General features: G+C 42.2%; 1 long non-coding RNA gene across 1 annotated transcript in view; it reads right to left on the bottom strand.

Annotated features, from left to right (window-relative positions):
* LOC140693115 (uncharacterized) overlaps nucleotides 1-17,523 on the bottom strand; it is a 37,017-nt gene extending 19,494 nt beyond the window's left edge. The window contains exon 1 of the long non-coding RNA XR_012068785.1: nucleotides 17,268-17,523. This is a non-coding gene — a long non-coding RNA (uncharacterized lncRNA). The remainder of the gene's footprint in view (nucleotides 1-17,267) is intronic.
* Between the last annotated feature and the right edge of the window lie 1,148 nt (nucleotides 17,524-18,671).

Here is an 18,671-nt window from a genome sequence, read left to right as displayed (position 1 = left end):
GGATGCTTATGATGCATGGAAATCTTTGTATAATTTCCTCTGAAACTTACTGTTCATCTAGAGGTTGTATACTCATCCATATTTATTTCTAGTTTTTTTTCTAGTTGTGTTACTTTTTAAATGTTTCTGGTATTTATCATAATATATGGTTCACTGTATGATTTCAATCTTTTCTTTTCCCCCCAAGTAGCTAACAAGTGTTCCATTCACTGAATAACCTTTATTTATCTCCCTGATTTGTAATGCCTTCCATCTCTTATAGTAAATTATTATTGATATCAGAGCCCATATCTGGACTTCCTGCCCTACTTTCTAATCTGGCTATTCTTGAACTAGTAAAACTCTCATTATCTTATTAATTATTATATTACTAATATGATTTTATTCACAATAAACCCAAATGAATTTTATAACTTCTGATATTTTGGAGATATGATCTTTTAATCTAGAATCATGTGATTAAAGCATCTTTTATATCTTTCAGTAGTTTACTTTTATTTTTTGATAGTTCCTACTATTCTTTTGTTAGGCTATTCTTAGACATTTTACCTAGGTTGTTACACTTGGAAAATTTTAGAAATCTTAATGCCTCCATCTGGTCTCTTAATCAGACCCTGGAGAATCCTAAAAAACTGATCTGATTTGAACAAATGAGGTGAAAAGAATTGGGGGAAGCACTGTGAGCAGAAGAGACTGTGGAACCTCCAGAGTGGCGCCCTGCGTTGGCTCAGATTTTCTCTGGAAAAAGTTTTCTCTATGAGACTACATAGTTCCCAGCTTGACTTTCAGTTTTCTCAGCATTTCACATTAGATTTTAAAAGTCTGTTGTAGGTTCTTACCAAGAAAAAGAGCACTTGCACAAAGGGTTATATGTATACACTTTCCCCAGGTGGTAAATGGAACACGCTCTTCTTCCTTATTAAAAAAACAAATTTAGTCAATCAAGGGATTACACCAATAAAATGCTATTTCTCCTTACTGGTCACTAAATCCTAAACATAAAAAGAATAATAATAATTTTCAGACAATGCCTCCTTGTTTGTAAATGCATGGGTTTTTTTCCTGTTTTTTTTTTCCTTTTCTTTTCTGTTAACGATGTCAAACACACAACAAAATATGTACAGTGTTCGTTTTAATACTATTTTTTGAAAATGCACATGTGAACAGTAAACTGTCCCTGCCATGGTCTGAGCACCTGACGAGGCCAAGCTGTAAAGCTCTATTCCTTAGCTTGCCTTTGATTTCAGAAGTGACGGTAGTTACAGCTTAGAGTCTGTGCAGGACAGAAAGTATCACAGGTGTCTGCAGCTAAATGGTCTCCACTGTGTGTTTCTTCGTTGAGCTTTATGTGTTAATTAGCTACAACTATGAAGTTTAAGAGTTTCCATTTTAGAGTTTATATTTAGAATTTTTTAACAGATGAAATCAGTTAGACTCAAGATTTAACTGGATTATAAAACCAGATATAGTATAATAATAGCTGTAACTAAGTACATGGCCCTTCCTCTGTGCCAGGAAGCCTTCCAAGTAGATTCTGTACATTACTTCGACCCGTCCTTACCACTGTCATGAAGAAGCAACTCTCTTATTCTTATTTTATAGGAAACTATGGCACAGAGAAGTTAAGTTGTCCAAGATCACTCAGGAAGCAAGCTGCTGTGTTCAAATATGAATTTAGGCAACTTCATTCCCAAGATCTCACTACCACAACGCTGGCCTCTCTAAACAATGGAGCATGCTTTCACAAGTAAAGTAAAATACTTCAAATACAAAACTAAAAAAAAAAAAGGCAATTTTTTAAATAAGGAAGAACTATAAAGTTAAATGAGTCTTCGTCTTCAATTTTTCAACAAGCATGTTCCAATGAAAATTTAAACTAATTAGCTGGCAATTTTAAATTTAAACTTGGTAGTTTAAATGACCAAAAAACTTTTCTTCAGTATTTTTTGTATGCTGCCAATATGATAAGTTTTTTGTTTTTCAGGACTCAAAAGCATTATGAACATCTAATTTTGTCTAAGATTCAGCTTTCATCTCTGAATGTACAGTCTTTCACCAACATATGCTTTTACCCCCATCTTCAGTTGTAAACAATGGGAGCTATTCATAATGGGGATTATTAGAAGCTTATTACATTGTAAAAGACAAATGTCACTTTCTATTGGTAGCTGAACCTCATTTTTTTCCATTTATAAAAGAGGATTTTGACCTGCTTTCTCCATATCTTTTCAATGCCAACATTATGTAGATCTGTGATTCATTTATTAAATCTATATTTGGAGACATTTTCAGATGCTCCTAATAAAAGCATTTTTTCCAAGTGTTATTCATGCTCATAACCTTCTGTCCTGCTGCTGCTGACTGCAAGAACAAACAGCTCTAAATTATCTCAGCTGATGGAAAGAAGCAATAATACAAATGACTCAAAAATCATCTTTTCATAGCTCTAGAATGTTGATACAAAGATATACAGTTTTATTTTTTTAATTTTGCAGCAGGAGTGGCAGCAATAAATTTACATTTCCAATTATGTAACATGACTAGCTCAAACACTGCTCAAACACTGATGGCACCTCAACAAATGTTTCCCTGCTTATTCTACCCTTTCTCTGACTTTAGGATGAGAGCCATGCTTCTTTGTGCACATCCCAACAGGAAGGGGTAGCAGTGACTGGGACTTAGTTCAAGACAAAGGGGCACTTAGTCTACGATGAAAACGAGGCCGCATGTGAAAAAATGGGAGTCAACTATAAAAACCAATTTGTCTTTCCTTCTACAACTATGTCATTGTAGCTAATTTATATTTTGCATTTTTTTTTGGTGTTATGAAAGGATACAAATCAATGCCTCTTATACACTTATACCAGTCTTTTTCTTTTCCCCCTTTTTACTGTTATTATGAAGGAAGGGCCTCACTTCTCTTCTGTGTCCACCATTCCAGGCAGTGCTCCTTCACCTTGGCTGCACATTAGAATAACCAGAGGAGCTTTAAAAACTTCCCTATGCCAGAATGCACCCCAGGCCACTAAGTACCATCAGAGTTTGCAGTGATGGAATCCAGGCACCAACATTTTTTAAGGTCCCCTGGTGATTCCAACATGCAGCCAAGGCTGACAAGTCCAGAATTAAACAGACTAAAGTGCATCTAAACAGCACCCGCTCTTCCTGGGTAATCTCATCTATCTCCACGTGGGGACACCGCGCCTCCTATTCTGGTCGGACTTGTTCTTCCTGCTCAACCGTGTCCCATTTGTACTCAAGTTCTGCCTGGCGCTGCTTTCAGAACTCCAATAGTAAGGTGACTAACATCGAGAGAGAACAGCAGAATGTGGATCTTCAGTGATGACTGATGCTTCAGAAATCTGTACTTAATATTTATTACACTTAACACTTTGGTAAATGGTTAATAAAATCACATTATATTTATAGGCGATACTAAAAAAATGAGTTAATACCTTTTGTTTAAGAAAAAAGAAAATGTAGATAATTTATTGAACTTTTGGAAACAGACTAGCTCTCTAGCTCAGGGGAAAGGTATTAACGTGATGGTCAGAGGCAGGTGACTGTGTCTGATGCTAAAGTACCTGCTACCAGCACATTATGCCCACTAAAAACACAAATATCGGGGGGAAGGGTGGGTATAGCTCAGTGGTAGAGCACGTGCTAAGCATGTACAAGGTCCTGGGTTCAAGCCCCATTACCTCCATTAAAAAAAAAGTAAAAAAAGCACAAGTAACTGTCACAATTTAAAAGCACTGAACGGTGCACCCTCCAAGCCTTCTCCTCACATCCCTCTGTCTCTTCTGTCCAAAGGACCTGAGGGTGGGGAAGGGGATGAGAATGCTTTAGTAGCCCCTGCATTTCTATTTTCCACCACCACAGTCACACAAACTTTAAATAATATTCTTAAATATGGAAAACTGCCATTTTCCTCAATCATCGGTGAAGTAATTTTTAGAAATCGTCATTCTGTTTTAAGAATCGTAACTTTAAATAGCAGACAAAAACAACATGAAATGGTAATTGAAAATGTAGCTTCAGGGGAAATCCCCTAAGCCCTTCTTCCCACCAGACTGTTACCCCTAGGCCCCAACTCTAGAGAAATTGCAGAATAACCACTGTGCCCTCCACCATTGTACCTGAGTCTGTACAATGCTCTGAGAATAAAGAGGAAAAAGACACAGTCCCTGCTTCCGGGAGCTCCTAGGTGCACAGGACTCATAGTGAAGTGATGGCTGAGGAGGCGTGTTAAGAGGGCTTGGATAACAGTCAGCAGAGGGTGCTCGGGGCAGGGAGCCGGAACTGTAGCCAAGGCTCTCCCAGAGGAGGGAAACACTGTGCTGAGTTCTGAGATGCCCTAGAAGTGATCAGGTGAACGTATAATGTTAAGGCCATTTCTCCCTGGGGAGCTGCGCATGCAAAGGAGGGAGGCCAAAGAGAGCCAGGTCCCTTCCAGGAACTGCAAATAGTCTACAAGCGAGCACAGGGTGCGGGAGGCAGATGAGCAACCAGGTGGAGAGATCACAGGTGCACATCTCAAAGGACTCTGTGTGCCTCCAAGGTAGAGGAGACATGCAAAGTGATCTAGAAAGAGACAAGATAGAGGCAGGGAGGACTATTGGCAGGTTCATGTGGAGGCCTGCTGAGGCCCTCTCAGGAGGAGAGAGAAGAAAATATTTCAGCAGGTGGACGGATTGGCCACAGGTGTGATGGAAGGGCAGGAAGAAGTCAAAGATGCCGGCCAGTGGTAGAGCACGTGCTAAGCATGTACAAGGTCCTGGGTTCAAGCCCCATTACCTCCATTAAAAAAAAGTAAAAAAAAGCACAAGTAACTGTCACAATTTAAAAGCACTGAACGGTGCACCCTCCAAGCCTTCTCCTCACATCCCTCTGTCTCTTTTATGGCTTTGGCAGTGTCTAAATTATAGTGCCATTCCCTGAAATAAGAAGGGCAAGAACCTCCTAGCGGAAAACATAGGCAAAACATTATCTGACATACATTTCAAAAATTTTCTCCTAGAAGAAATAAAAGCAAGAATAAACAAATGGGACCTAATGAAACTTACAAGCTTCTGCAGAGCAAAGGAAACCAGAAATAAATCAAGAAGAAAACCTATGGAATGGGAGAAAATTTTTGCAAGTGAAACCGACAAAGGCTTGATCTCCAAAATATATAAGCAGCTCATATGACTCAATAAGTAAAAAATAAACAACCCAATCCAAAAATGGGCAGAGGACCTAAATAAGAAACTCTCCAAGGAAGACATAGAAATGATCATAAAGCACATGAAAAAATGTTCAATATCACTAATTATCAGAGAAATGCAAATCAAAACTACAATGAGGTATCACCTCACACCAGTCAGAATGGCCGTCATTCAAAAATCCACAAATGACAAATGCTGGACAGGCTGTGGAGAAAGGGGAACCCTCCTACACTGCTGGTGGGAATGCAGTTTGGTGCAGCCACTATGGAAAACAGTGTGGAGATTCCTCAAAAGACTAGGAATAGACTTACCATATGACCCAGGAATCCCACTCCTGGGCTTGTACCCAGAAGGAAATCTACTTCAGGGTGCCACCTGCACCCCAATGTTCATAGCAGCACTATTTACAATAGCCAAAACATGGAAACAACCTAAATGTCCATCAACAGGTGACTGGATAAAGAAGATGTGGTATATTTATACAATGGAATACTACTCAGCCATAAAAACCGACAACATAATGCCATTTGCAGCAACATGGATGATCCTAGAGAATGTCATTCTAAGTGAAGTAAGCCAGAAAGAGAAAGAAAAATACCATATGAGATCACTCATATGTGGAATCTAAAAAAAAAAACAAACAAAAACAAAGCATAAATACAGGACAGAAATAGACTCATGGACAGAGAATAGAGACTTGTGGTTACCAGGGGGGTAGAGGGTGGGAAGGGATAGACTGGGATTTCAAAATTGTAGAATAGATAAACAAGATTACACTGTATAGCACAGGGAAATATACACAAAATGTTATGATAAATCACAGAGAAAAAAATATGACAATGAGTGTGTATATGTCCATGAATGACTGAAAAATTGTGCTGAACACTGGAATTTGACACAACACTGTAAAATGAGTATGAATTAATAAAAAATGTAAAAAAAAAATACAAACCAATTTGAACCTGTTGAAAAGACTTTTGCTCAAAACAGCACGGTAGCAATGAAGTTGCTCTGGCTGGCAGGGACTTATTGGATTCCTGTGAGTGCTGGACTCCTCACATGGAATTCCCTTGGCACTCCAGGACGCCTGTGGTTGTCCCCATGGGTTTGTGGCCATATGTGTCACACACAAGTCTCTGGCTTTGCCACAATTTCAATGCCTTTTTTGGCTTATGAAAGGTTTTGCACTCAAATGGAGTTTTCTTGAGTCTACTCACTGATGTCATTTACCAGATTTATAGTCCAGATCTGACATTCTGGACTCTTAAAATCTTGCAGACATTCAAATGTTTCAGGTTTGGATGTGTATTCACCTCTGGAGGCCTGGACCATATTCGATAAAGCCACCCGGACAAGTTCAGCAAAATGCAAAGAAATTTTTCTCTCTGCTAGACTGAAATGTCTATGAAGGTATAAAAACTTCTGCATCTACAAATGTAGGGAACCAACTCATCAATAACATATCTATCCGTAATGCATGGACATTTAAAAAAAATACTGTATTTACTCCTATCAAATTCTTTCTGGCTTTTGCCAAATTGTGTCCTAAACTGTAAGGAAAGTATATAAATTTAGAGAATTTTTGACCTTTTAAGAGAGAAAGGAACCCTCCTACTCGGTTGGTGGGAATGTAAATTGCACAGCCACTTTGGAGGACAGTATAGAGTTTCCATAAAAAACTGAAAATAGACTTCCGTGTGATCCAGCAATCCCATTCATGCGTATATTTCTGGAGAAAAATATAATTCAAAAAGACACATGAACCCCAATGTTCACAGCAGCACTATTTACAATAGCCAAAACACTGAAACAACCCAAGTGTTCACTGACAGATGACTGGATAAAGAAGTTGTGGTATATTATATATATATATATATATATATATATATATATACACATATATGCATGTGTATACACACAGATATACACACATGAACACACACACACAATGGAATACTGATCAGCCATAAAAAACAAAATAATGCCATTTGCAATATCATGGATGGACCTACAGGTTATTATGCATAGTGAAATAAGTCAGAGGAAGAAAAACAAATATTCTATGTATTAACTTATATGTATATATAAAAAATTGAACAAATTAATTACTATAATAAAACAGAAATAGACTCACAGGTACATAGAACAGACTGGTGGTTACCAATGGGGAGAAGGAGGAGAGGGGAGGCAGGGAAGGTGTAGGGTATTGAGAGGTAAAAATTACTATGTATAAATTGGATAGCTTACAGGGCTGTATCATACAGCACAGGGAAATATAGCCATTATTTTATGGTGACTTTAAATGGAATATAATCTATAAAAATGTTGAGCCTCTGTATTGCACACCTGAAAATATTATGATGTAAATCAACTATTCAATTACAAAATTTTTCATCAAAGTTTTCTTTTCATATTATTTGCAATAAGTTAGAAGCCAGAATTGTCAATAGAAACATAGTGTAAGTCACAATTTTCCAGTAATACCATTTAGAAAATAAAAAGGAACAAGTGAAATTAATTTCAGTAATAATTATATTTATCCCAAAATATCCAATATACTATCATTTCAAAAGTGTGATTGACACTTTTAAAACTTATTAATAAATATTTTACATTAGTTTTGTTGTATGAAGTCTTAAAAATCTATTATATATTTTCCACTTATAGAACATCTCAATTCAAAATAGCCACATGTGGCTAGTGGCTACTATACTAGACAGAGCAGATTACACCATTCACACTTCTGATAAATTACCTTCTGTTACTTATTTTAAAAACTTGCAGAAAAGGCTTTAGATATTCCCTATATCAAACAAAGCAACCTTGACGGGTGGGGAGTATCTTCATTATAAAGTGAAAAATAAAGGTAAGAGAGCCATGGTTACATGTATGTTAATGTAACAATACCTTCTTAATTCATTCAGGGCTTTACAATCTTTCTTCATATGCCAAGGATTCACTGTCACTGTACAATATTTTTCACTGTTATTATCTTTGGAATTGAGAGGCTTCTGATGAACCTGCTTTGTGCATCTGTACATAAAAGAAAACAACAAAACAGCTACAAGAGCTACAGTGAATGCCCCCCCATTAATTTAGAAGAAGTCTCACAGTATTTCCCAACATAAAGGCTAAAATATAATTCAGAACACTTTGTGATGGTCAGCATGATTTTAACAAAAAAGTAGATAATTACCTCCCTGGTGTCAAAGCTCTTTCAGAGGTGGGCACCCGAAATTTAGTAAAAATGATTTTGCATATATCTTTGAAAGAAATGCTAAGAAATGATCTTTTCTGTTGGAAATTAGCCTGCTTTTACATTCTGCAGTAGGCATACGTGTTTACAAACCAGGCAGGAACTGGATCATATTTTACACATACTTTAGAAACTGATTTGAATTTTGCTCTCTACCTGCAAGGCTATTTCTTACGTAATTACATAAGCTGGCCACTATACTAAATTTTGTTTCACTATTTGCTTAATCCTCACAACAACTCTATAAGCTGCTATTATTACCCCCATATAACAGATAAAGAACTTGAGGCAGAAAATAATTTGGGTAACTTGGTAACTGGTGGAGCTGGGTAAGACTGCACCCAGTCTGACACTCAAGTCCATTCTTCTCACCGATGTCTGATACTGCTACCTACATTCAGCAATGACAGCTGAATTCATATTTAAGTGTGTCATTTCTAAAAGCCAAAGCTCTATTAGTACTGCTGTGTAAATTATTCTTTTGAGATGTGATTGCCAAAAAAACAAAAACAAATAAAATCAGGGTGCCACTGAGTGGAGGGCGAACTGCATATGGATGGAAAAAAGGGGACTTTGTGAGGACACAGTTGCACAACTCTAGAAATATCTAAAATGGCTGATTTGTGCAATTATAATTTGTGAATTTTATGGCCTGTAAATTACACCTTAATACAGCTATTAAATTAAGAAACTGGATACCAAATTAAGACTAAAACACATATATATATATCACACAAAGAACAACAGGTAAATATCATTATTTACTGCACCATTCTTTCATGCAGCTTCCTTTCCTCACCCGTTCCTGAAAGGATGACTCATTTTATAATATTTTAAATTATTTAGCAAATAATTTTTGACAGGCTACTATGTACCCAGGACTAATCTAGGCACTTGGAATAGATCAATAAACAAAACAAAATTCCTGTCCTCACGGAGCTGGGTTGGAGTCTAGCTGGGGTGGGGGGTGGAGATGACAATTCACACGACAGAGAGGCAGAGGAAGTGGCATGTTAAGAAAGAGGAACCATGGAAAAAATAAAAAAAGGGCAAGGTAAAGAGAGTTTAGGGTATGGGATTATGGTGATGTTGTATTAAATACCAGAGCAGGCCACACTGAGGACTGAGGTTAGAAATAAGACTAGGAGGTGAGAAGTCCCAGGTAGACGGAATAACCATCACCGAGGCCAGCGTGCACCTCGCATGTTCCAGAATGGGGGCACTGCTGGAGCTGCGGAGAAGGGTCAGTGCAGATCCTGTATGGCCTTGGAGGACGTTGCAAGGACTGTGGCTTTTACCCGGAGTGAAATTGGGAGGCACTGCAGAATGACGACACAATCTAACTTAGGTTTTCAAGGCTCACTTGACTGCCGGGTGAGAATAGTCAAAACGGGTCAGAGATGAAAGGAGGGAAGCCTCTGAGAAGGGCTGTGCAGGAGGAGAGGACAGTGGCTCAGGGCAGGGAAGCAGCAGTGGAGGCAGGAGCCATGGTGAGAAGTGGCTGGGTTCTGGATCTGTTTTAAAGGCAGTGTTAAACCAGATCTATTGACAGAATTCATGTGGTATGTCAGTGAAAATCAGAATAACTCCAAGTTTTTTGACCCAAGCAGCTGGAAGGATTAAGTTTCCACTAACTGAATGGGGGATGTTGCAGAAAGGACCAGTTTGGGGGGTTGGACGACAAAGAGCTCAGTTTTTACACATGTTGATTTTAAGATATCAGAGTTCCAAGTGAAGATGTCAAATCAGCAGAACATTGTAAGAGTTCAGAGTTGGAGAGAAAAATTCTAGAGGGAGGCAGAAATGTGGGAATCATGGGTCACACAGGTGGTAGAGGAAGACATGAAACCCAGATACTCAAACATTAAGATAACCTGGCATTAACCATAGAAGTTGTCCTTGAGGGCCTGCCTACTAGGTGTGGATATCAGTCCTATTTCCCAACCACTCGAATTTTATAAAGGAACTTACAAATGAATTCGTGCAAGACACTGCCTCCAGTGGGTGGATCCAGAGAAGGAGTGGGAGAATGGGATGCTGCACGCTACTCCTTACGGCAGAATATATGTGTGTGTGTGTGTGTGTGTGTGTGTGTACGCATGTTTGTGTGCACAGGGGGATGAGATACACCTGGCTTAAGAAAAAGAGCTAGTAAGTCTAGAAGCCGAAAGATGAAAGAAAATCCAGATCTGGTAGAGGGAAGAGGGGAAACACTGTGTACTGAAAGACATATCCCCATACTGCCATTTCCCACCATCCTATCAGGAACACAGTTGGAAAGGGGGGAATTATGTAGATACGTGTGATGTACACAAACTTTCTGACTATGTAACACTGAACATCTACATATGTAGCAAGTTAATGATATTTATATCTGCTTCAAGTTTAATAACAAGTTCACAACAGAGGGAAAATAAAATATTGAGGACTGGTAGGAGTATCATAGAAGGACTTTCAACGCTCAGAATGGAAGCAAAATCAGCTTCACCCCACAAAGAATGTCATTAAGTGTCAAGAATGTTTATATTTGCTTAAGAAATTGAGAGTTACAGCTTCCTGCTTTAAAGAATTAACTTTAAGACAGATACCATACTATAAGCAACGTCTATACTGGAGTTTTCTTAAAGCTATTTTTAGTTTTTGCTTGTTCTGATGTACTCCAGACACTCTGCAAAGAAAACCTTCTTTTCAAAGGCTTAAAGGAATAAAAAAAGAAATAACACTGCATTCTTTTAAGTGTTTCATGTACTGAAAGACACTTGCAAATGAAGCACCCAGCCACAGGTCTACATTTTTAACAATAAAGTCGTTTGTGCAATTTTTCAATTGCTATGTGGCTTTGTGTCAGTCTCTCACTAAGAAGCAGAATGGAGTACCAGAAAATGACACATCAGGTCTATAACTACAGATGTGCGAGATGAACTTACACCAGGAAACAGCTAAGTGGGAGGGTAAGGTTTACCTTTTAAGTTACCGTAAGTGCAGTTACACCTGCTCCCTGCTTCCCCTGTGAAGTGAAGAACTAGTCTTTTCTAGAAAAGCTCTCATTCTGAGAACTGTCTTCTTTAAAATATTCGAAGATTCTCTTTTAAAGTTCTTTCATTTTTAAGTCTTTCCCCAACTCTACATCCCATAACAAGTGTAAAAATTATCCTATAGCCTATTGTTACAGAACATACTCTACAAAAGCTGAGGTTTCCCAGGGTTTGGATCCCAGAACTCTGCTACCAGATAATCCTAAAGCTTTCCTTCCATAACAGACTCTTCCGCAAATTCCCAGCTGCGGGCAAATTCGGCTTCTCAGACCAGGTAACTTTCTAACTCTGCCTACGAACACTCTGCTGCCAGGAAAGGAACTCTCAGACAGAAAGCACACAATGCCCCTAGTGAGGGTTGCCTCCTTCAATCAATCAAGATCCCATCACCAAGCAAATATTTAAACCAACTGCAAAACCTCTGAAGACAACTTACAAACAATATACTTTCTATGGAGGCATACTATTTGCTCTGGAATAGTGATTTCCAATGGAAGGAACAAAGGACCACATGACCCAAGCAATTTTTTAAAACTGCACATAACTATCCCTCTTCACGTGAGGATTCAGGCAAGCCCGTCTTACAGGCCTAGGTGTAACAGAATGACAGCACCTCTAGGAGTAGGATGAAAAGCATCGAGGTAGACTTCTAGTGAAAGGGGGTGATGTAACAGGGCCCATCGCCCACTTACCTCCCACCACAGGACAATCATCTCAGATCGAGAACAAACACTTTGGGAAACAGAGGTTGTTTATATTTTTATGGATTTCTGGTGGAAATAATGCCCTGAGTCATGTGAAGTTGTGGCTGCCAAATTGAACAGGGGACTGGACATTTTCACATTCAGGACAAAAATAGCCCCCAGATAGCCACCATATCTGCTCTCCCCTTTGCCTGTTCACCCCAAGAGCTGCAGGACTCTCCTGCTTGCAATGACACCCACCAATTCTCACAAATTCTTGACAAGTTCACGTCATCAGCTGGTGGTGTCAAAGTCACTATTTGTACTGCTATGAAGTCCCTCCATTACTTTATATCCCTTCTATTTTCTCTCTTGTCTTCCTACCTACACTTGCATACACAAGATGGTTACTGCACTAACATTGCCTCTGTAATCAATCCAGGATATAGGAAGTAGAGATTCAACTGTAACCAGTCCCAGAATACTTGTCATGCCACTCTAGTGTCCCAAAAAATACTCTGGCATCCCTCATCTCACACAAACAACCACTGCACTATTTAGAGGTTGTAAAATTAGAGGGCTTTCTCTACTGGGAAACACTGTGGCTTGTGGTAGAGTTGTGATTTCAGTTTTGGCAACTGGTTACAGGCAAAAAGACATGGTCCACAAAATTTCTTCAAGTGTTTGGAATTTAAACTTTCATTAGATACAGAGCCGGAGGACTAACCGTAATCTATGAACATATGGTCATATTATCAAATAATGTTCATGTCTACCTTACAGACATGTAAGGACTTGGATTACACCTGCAGCCTCTAGGCCTTTAGAATTGGATGTGAAGCATCCTGTGAAATAAAAACCTCCTATCCAGTCACAGAACACCTTAGAGGCAACATCACACTAATGTCACTGAATACATTAGTATAGTCCATGTATGGTTAAGTTACAAATCCAATTTCTCAGAGATGGAAAGGAGATGTCTAGAAAAGCTGGAAAAGCCCAATTACTAAAACAGCTCAAAAGTTAATGCAGACTCCTACACCTCCCAGAGCAGAGGGCGGAGGGGGCATTGCCCACCACTCTGTCCTTCCCCAGGACGTGGCATGTGGGGAAGCAGGCATGAATGGGTGGCTGGGACTCGGAGGTGGAGAGGTGATGAAAGCAAGAGTGGAACTGCTCTGGTCCTAGAACAACAGAGCTGTAAAATGCTCGGCTTCAGTACAACCCACTCCCTTTCCCACTTTCCCTCCCACCTATGTGACAAACAGAACATAATCAAGCACTTTCTGCCCATGATGGTGACTACTAGCAGGAAAGGGACCAAGATAAAAGCATGTCTTATAAAAGATGTCTGATTTTAAGGCTATGTTATAAACAATGATCAGCACTGTCACAGTGGGACACTTGTGAGGCGCTCAAGTAGGGAGGAGGAGGTTGAGGATCCATTTCCAGCACTTAAATGTGTTTTATCACTCCTATTTCTGACCTTTCCTTTGCCACTATTTGTAGCACTGCCATCACTGGCAGGTAAAGGGGCAGCAATGTGACTTGGCCGTTTGGCTGATGGGGCTACATTTCCCAGCACTGGAATGAAAAGGCACTGGAAGACGATCAGCTGGATGATGTGAACTGTGGTCCTGGCCTGTGCCAAACACTAACCAGGTGACCCTGGGTTAGGCTCTTAGTCTCTCTGGGCTTCCGGCTGTTTACTTATAAAAGAAGGTTTTGTCATTGCACAAATATATCCAATATGAAATGTAACGTGAAAGTCAAACATAATGACAATTCACCTGCTTGCCTCAGGAAACTGTACAAGCACTGAACACTATGTGAATGTAAATACAGACTTAAGAAAACTATTGAGGTAAAGCGCTAAACTGAACATGGAGATAAAGTTTTATGGATTTTCTTGCCTTTCTTTTTTAATTGCAACACTGAATTAATAGTTATTAGCTATAATCCACACCACCACCCTGCGAATAAATAAAGTAGGTAAGCACTGCCTGGATGCATGTTTTGTCCGATGCTAAGCAGGGTGAGGGGTATAAAGGAGGCTGAACAAGGTAGTCTTCTCCAGTTACCAGCTAAGTGAGGAAAAACATTGGAAACCACCCAGGGATGGTACCAAGTCAGTACTCAAAGCCAAGATTACAGGCTACTGATCATAAACAGTGCAGGAATAAAAAGAGGAGCTAGAAGTATTTGGAATAAATAGGGAAGACTCTATGAAGGGGATGGGGCTCCAACTAGTTCTCAGGGCAATTCTAAGCTGTTTTAACTGAGGACTGGATAGGAAAAGGCTGGTGACTCCTGGTTTTTAATAAGGCACATGTTACCATAGGAGGCTAAGTTACATAATAATTGGAACACATAAGCTAAGTACAAAATTATGATGGGTCGAGACTACCTGACTGAGATCTGGTTGTGTTAACTCTTTCACTTGACTCTAGATGTTGGAGAGCCAAAACTGTAGGTTGACTGAAAGGGGGGGAGAGAATATCCAAGAATTCAGCAGAAGGAAACAATAACGTATCAGGGATGAAAGCTCTTCATCAGAGTATCAGCAATCAGAATAGACACTTGAAACCAAAAACATACAGTTCAAGAAGCTGACAAAATATGGAGGGTGGTGAGAAAAAGATAAATCAAAGACCACTCCAAGCCTTTGGGTATTTAAGACCGGAAGAATGATTATCCCACTGAATAAGTGGAGACGCTGCAAGAAGAAAGATTATGAAATCAGCTTTAGACATGTTGAATCTGACGTATGAGCTAAGAGTAGGTTTTCTCTAAGAAGCTCAAAATTCAAAACTGAAGCACAGATGTAGAGTACAGGCTTAAAGATGCAGATGGACAAGACATGATAAATCTCCTAAAAGAAAACATAGGCAAAACATTATCTGACATAAATCTTAGCAACATTCTCCTAGGGTAATCTACCAAGGCAATGGAAATAAGAGAAAAAAATAAACAAAAGGGACGTAATTAAACTCATAAATTTCTTCACAACAAAGACAACCATAAGTAAAACAAAAGTAAACAACAACCTACGAATGGGAGAAAATATTTGCAAATTATACGACTAACAAAGGCTTAATTTTCAGAATATATAAACAGCTCATACAACTTAATAACAAAAAAACAAACAGCTCAATCCTAAAATAGGCAGAAGACCTAAACAAGCATTTCTCCAATGAAGACACAGTTGACCAATAGGCACAGGAAAAAATGCTCGATATCACTAATAAACCGAGGAATTCAAATCAAAACTACAATGAAGAATCAGCTCACACTAGTCAGAATGGCCATCGCTCAGAAGTTCATGAATGATAAATGCTAGAGAGGCTGTAGAGTGAAGGGTACCCTCTTACACTGCTGGTAGAAATCTAGTTTGGTGTAGTCATTATGGAAAGCATGGAAATCCCTGAAAAAACTAAAAGTAGACTTACCCTATGACCCAGCAATCCCACATCTGGGTATATAACTGGAAAGAACTCCAATGTGAAAAGATACCTGCACACCAGTATTCACAGCACCACTGTATACAATAGCCGCGACATGGAGGAAAGCTAAATGTAGCAACAGATGACTGGGTAAAGAAGTTGCTGCATATTTATACACTGGAATACTACTCTACCATGAATAGGACAAAATAAAACCATTTGCAGCAACATGGATGGAGCTAGAGATGGTCATTCTAAGTGAAATCAGCCAGAAACAGAAAAATACCAAATGATACAACTCATATGTGCAATCTAAAAAAAGAGAGAAAAAGACAATGTGAACTCATCTGCAGAACAGAAACAGACTTGCAGACTTAGTAAACAATCTTAAGGTTACTAGGGAAAGGGGAGTTCGAGATTTACAAATGTTAGCCACTACATATAAAAAGAGATTTTAAATAAAGTTTCTTCTATTTAGCACAGAAACCTATGTTCATTATCCAGCAATAACCTATAATGAAAAAGCCGATACAGCCACCAACTGAGGAAGCAAGAGAAGAAAGGAGAGTTAGTTATGCTGGGCTAGAGCCCACTTCTAAAATTCTTTTCAGCCACTGATGCTGCCCCAAGTACACTGAGCCTTCCTCCCAGGGACAGGCTGACATGACATGTGTCCTGCAAACCTGGGGCAGCAGAGGCCGTCCACAGGTCTGGCCCTGGGGGAGATGGGAGCAAGTCCACCTGCTTCCCTTGGGGCAGCATCCCTCCCCGCAGCCTCCGCCACCTGACTGCACCGCGCCTGCCTCTCAGGAAACCACTGGCTTGAAAATAAGTGATCCACGAACCTGGGGCAGCGGCAGGGAGATGGGCAGCGACCTGGCAACTGGTCGACCTGCCCCCATCTTCCCCACGGCCTGTCAAGGGCTCGGCCTCTGCTGCTCCAGGCACGGTCCCCAGGTCAGCCTGCTCCCGGGAAGAGGGCGCGGTGTGGTCGAAGGGAGTGGCGGGTTATGGAGTCTGACCATGGGGGCCCGTGGATTTGCTTCAAACTCCCCAGCGCATGGACTGAGCTTGGCCTCTGCTGCCTCAGGTTCGTGGAACTCAGGTTACAGGTCAGCCTGCTCCTGGAAGGCGGGTGCTGTGCTGTCAGGGAAAGGTGGCGGCTGCTATGGCGGGATTGGGGCTGCCCTATGAGAGCGCGGGGTTTGCGACCATTTCCCGCTGCCGCTGCAGCCATCCCAGCACACTGATCACACCGAGCCCACCTCCCAGGAGCAGACTGACCTGTAACCTGACTCCCACGAACCTGGGTCTTTAGAGGCCGCCCCCAAGATCAGGCCGCGGGTAAGATGGGAGCAAATCCAGGGGCTCTCATGGGGCAGCCCCCATTCCATCCGAGGCCCCGCGACCGCACCGCACCCGCCTCCCAGGAGCAGGCCATGATCTGAGGGCCAATAGGAGATGCTCCGGAGCCGTCCGGCGCCCTCCCACCTCCCGGGGCTGTACCTGATCTCCTAAACCCGGGTTTAAGCTGCGGCACAAACGCGAGGTCCAGGAACTACTAATAGCGGGGTTACCACGAACCACAGCGGCGGCTGGGACCCGCCTCAGGGTCCTAACGGGACGCGCAGGCGGGACCTCACCTCCGCACCCCTCCCTGGGCGTCTCTTCAGCCGCACAGCCCAGGCGTCACCCGCCGGCTCCCCGAGCAGCGCGCCCCCACCAGCGCCCTCTTAACTGTCCGGCAGCGGCAGCCGAGCCGCGGGCAAGCGGCGGCCCAGGCCCCAGGCTGTGTTCCTCTTCCAGGAGCTGGTCCAGGAGCAACCGGCTGCCGCCAGCTTCCACGCATTCTGGGTGGGTTCTGGCGTCCGCGCGTCTGCCCGTCTGCTCGTGCGCGCCCCTCCTCCTCCCGCCCGCAGCGCAAACTGCTCGGGTGGGTCTCCTGCTTTACCGGCCCTGGCCGCTGGGGCCGGGAGGAGCCAGGTGGGGCCCCTCCTGCTTGTCCCGCCGGGTCTCCATCCCCAGAGCCTTCACCCAGCCACTGACTGGGTCCTGGCACTGAACTAGAACCACGACTGCCCTGGGCCAGGCCACACCCCGCCAGCCCCACTTCCCCTGCACACCTTTTCCTCCCTGTTACTACCTTCCCACCCCTGGCCAGGCCCAGTCTCCCACCAGACCTTGAAGACAGGGCTCCTTCTCCTCACACCGAGGTCCCTGCCCTGACACTCCATCCTGCTAGGTCCTAACTTATGGCCCCTACACCCACAAGCTTACCCCTCATATCTCAGCACAGGACACCCAACATCCTGAAATTGTCCCCCTCACCTCTCAACCAGGTCAGTTCCAATCTGATCGGGCCCCACACCTCTCAACCTGTACCCCCTCACCATGGGATCCCCTTCATTCTGAGTGCACCCCTACCCTGAGCTCACTCCCCCACCCCTCACCCTGTGGTTGAGGTGGGGAAATCCGTGCTCCAGTAATGATTACTACTGCCACCAGTGGGGGATCCAGCCTAGTGTGCACATTCATAGTTAATGTCTGAGGCTACAGGGTGAGGCAGGCTGGGCTGAAGGTGGTTCCAATTCCCGCCTTGGCACCCTGATTCCCACAGCCTGTGCCTCAACTGACCCGATGGGTCAGGTTGATCCCAGGCTGCCAGGCACTGGCCTTGGGATTTGGGTAGTTGATGGTACTGATGGTGATCTGGACCCCTAAGGCGGAGGCATTGGGCACGCGGACCTTTGGGGTGGGGGAGTTCAGAGTTTGCACTTGAGCCCAGGGGTAGACAGCAGATGGTGGGCTGTGTGCATGGGGCTGTGTGCATGGCCTGGTCTCAGCCCAGGTGGGTGCAGGGACCTTGTTCATTCACACCAGGCCAGAGGGAAGAGGGAAGGAAGCTGTCAAGGCGTCAAAGTGAGGAAGCCAATGTTTTAGAGCAAAGTAGGAAGGTGCACTGGCCAGGCCACCATGGATCTCACCGCGACGCTGGTCCCTTGCATCAGGGGAGACTGGCAGTTGACTGGCCGATGAGACATCCCCTG

Source organism: Vicugna pacos, unplaced genomic scaffold, assembly GCF_048564905.1.
Source record: "Vicugna pacos unplaced genomic scaffold, VicPac4 scaffold_19, whole genome shotgun sequence".
Lineage (NCBI taxonomy): Eukaryota > Metazoa > Chordata > Mammalia > Artiodactyla > Camelidae > Vicugna > Vicugna pacos.
The sequence above is the reverse complement of the archived record's forward strand: the minus strand, read 5'-3'. Positions and strand labels throughout refer to the sequence as shown.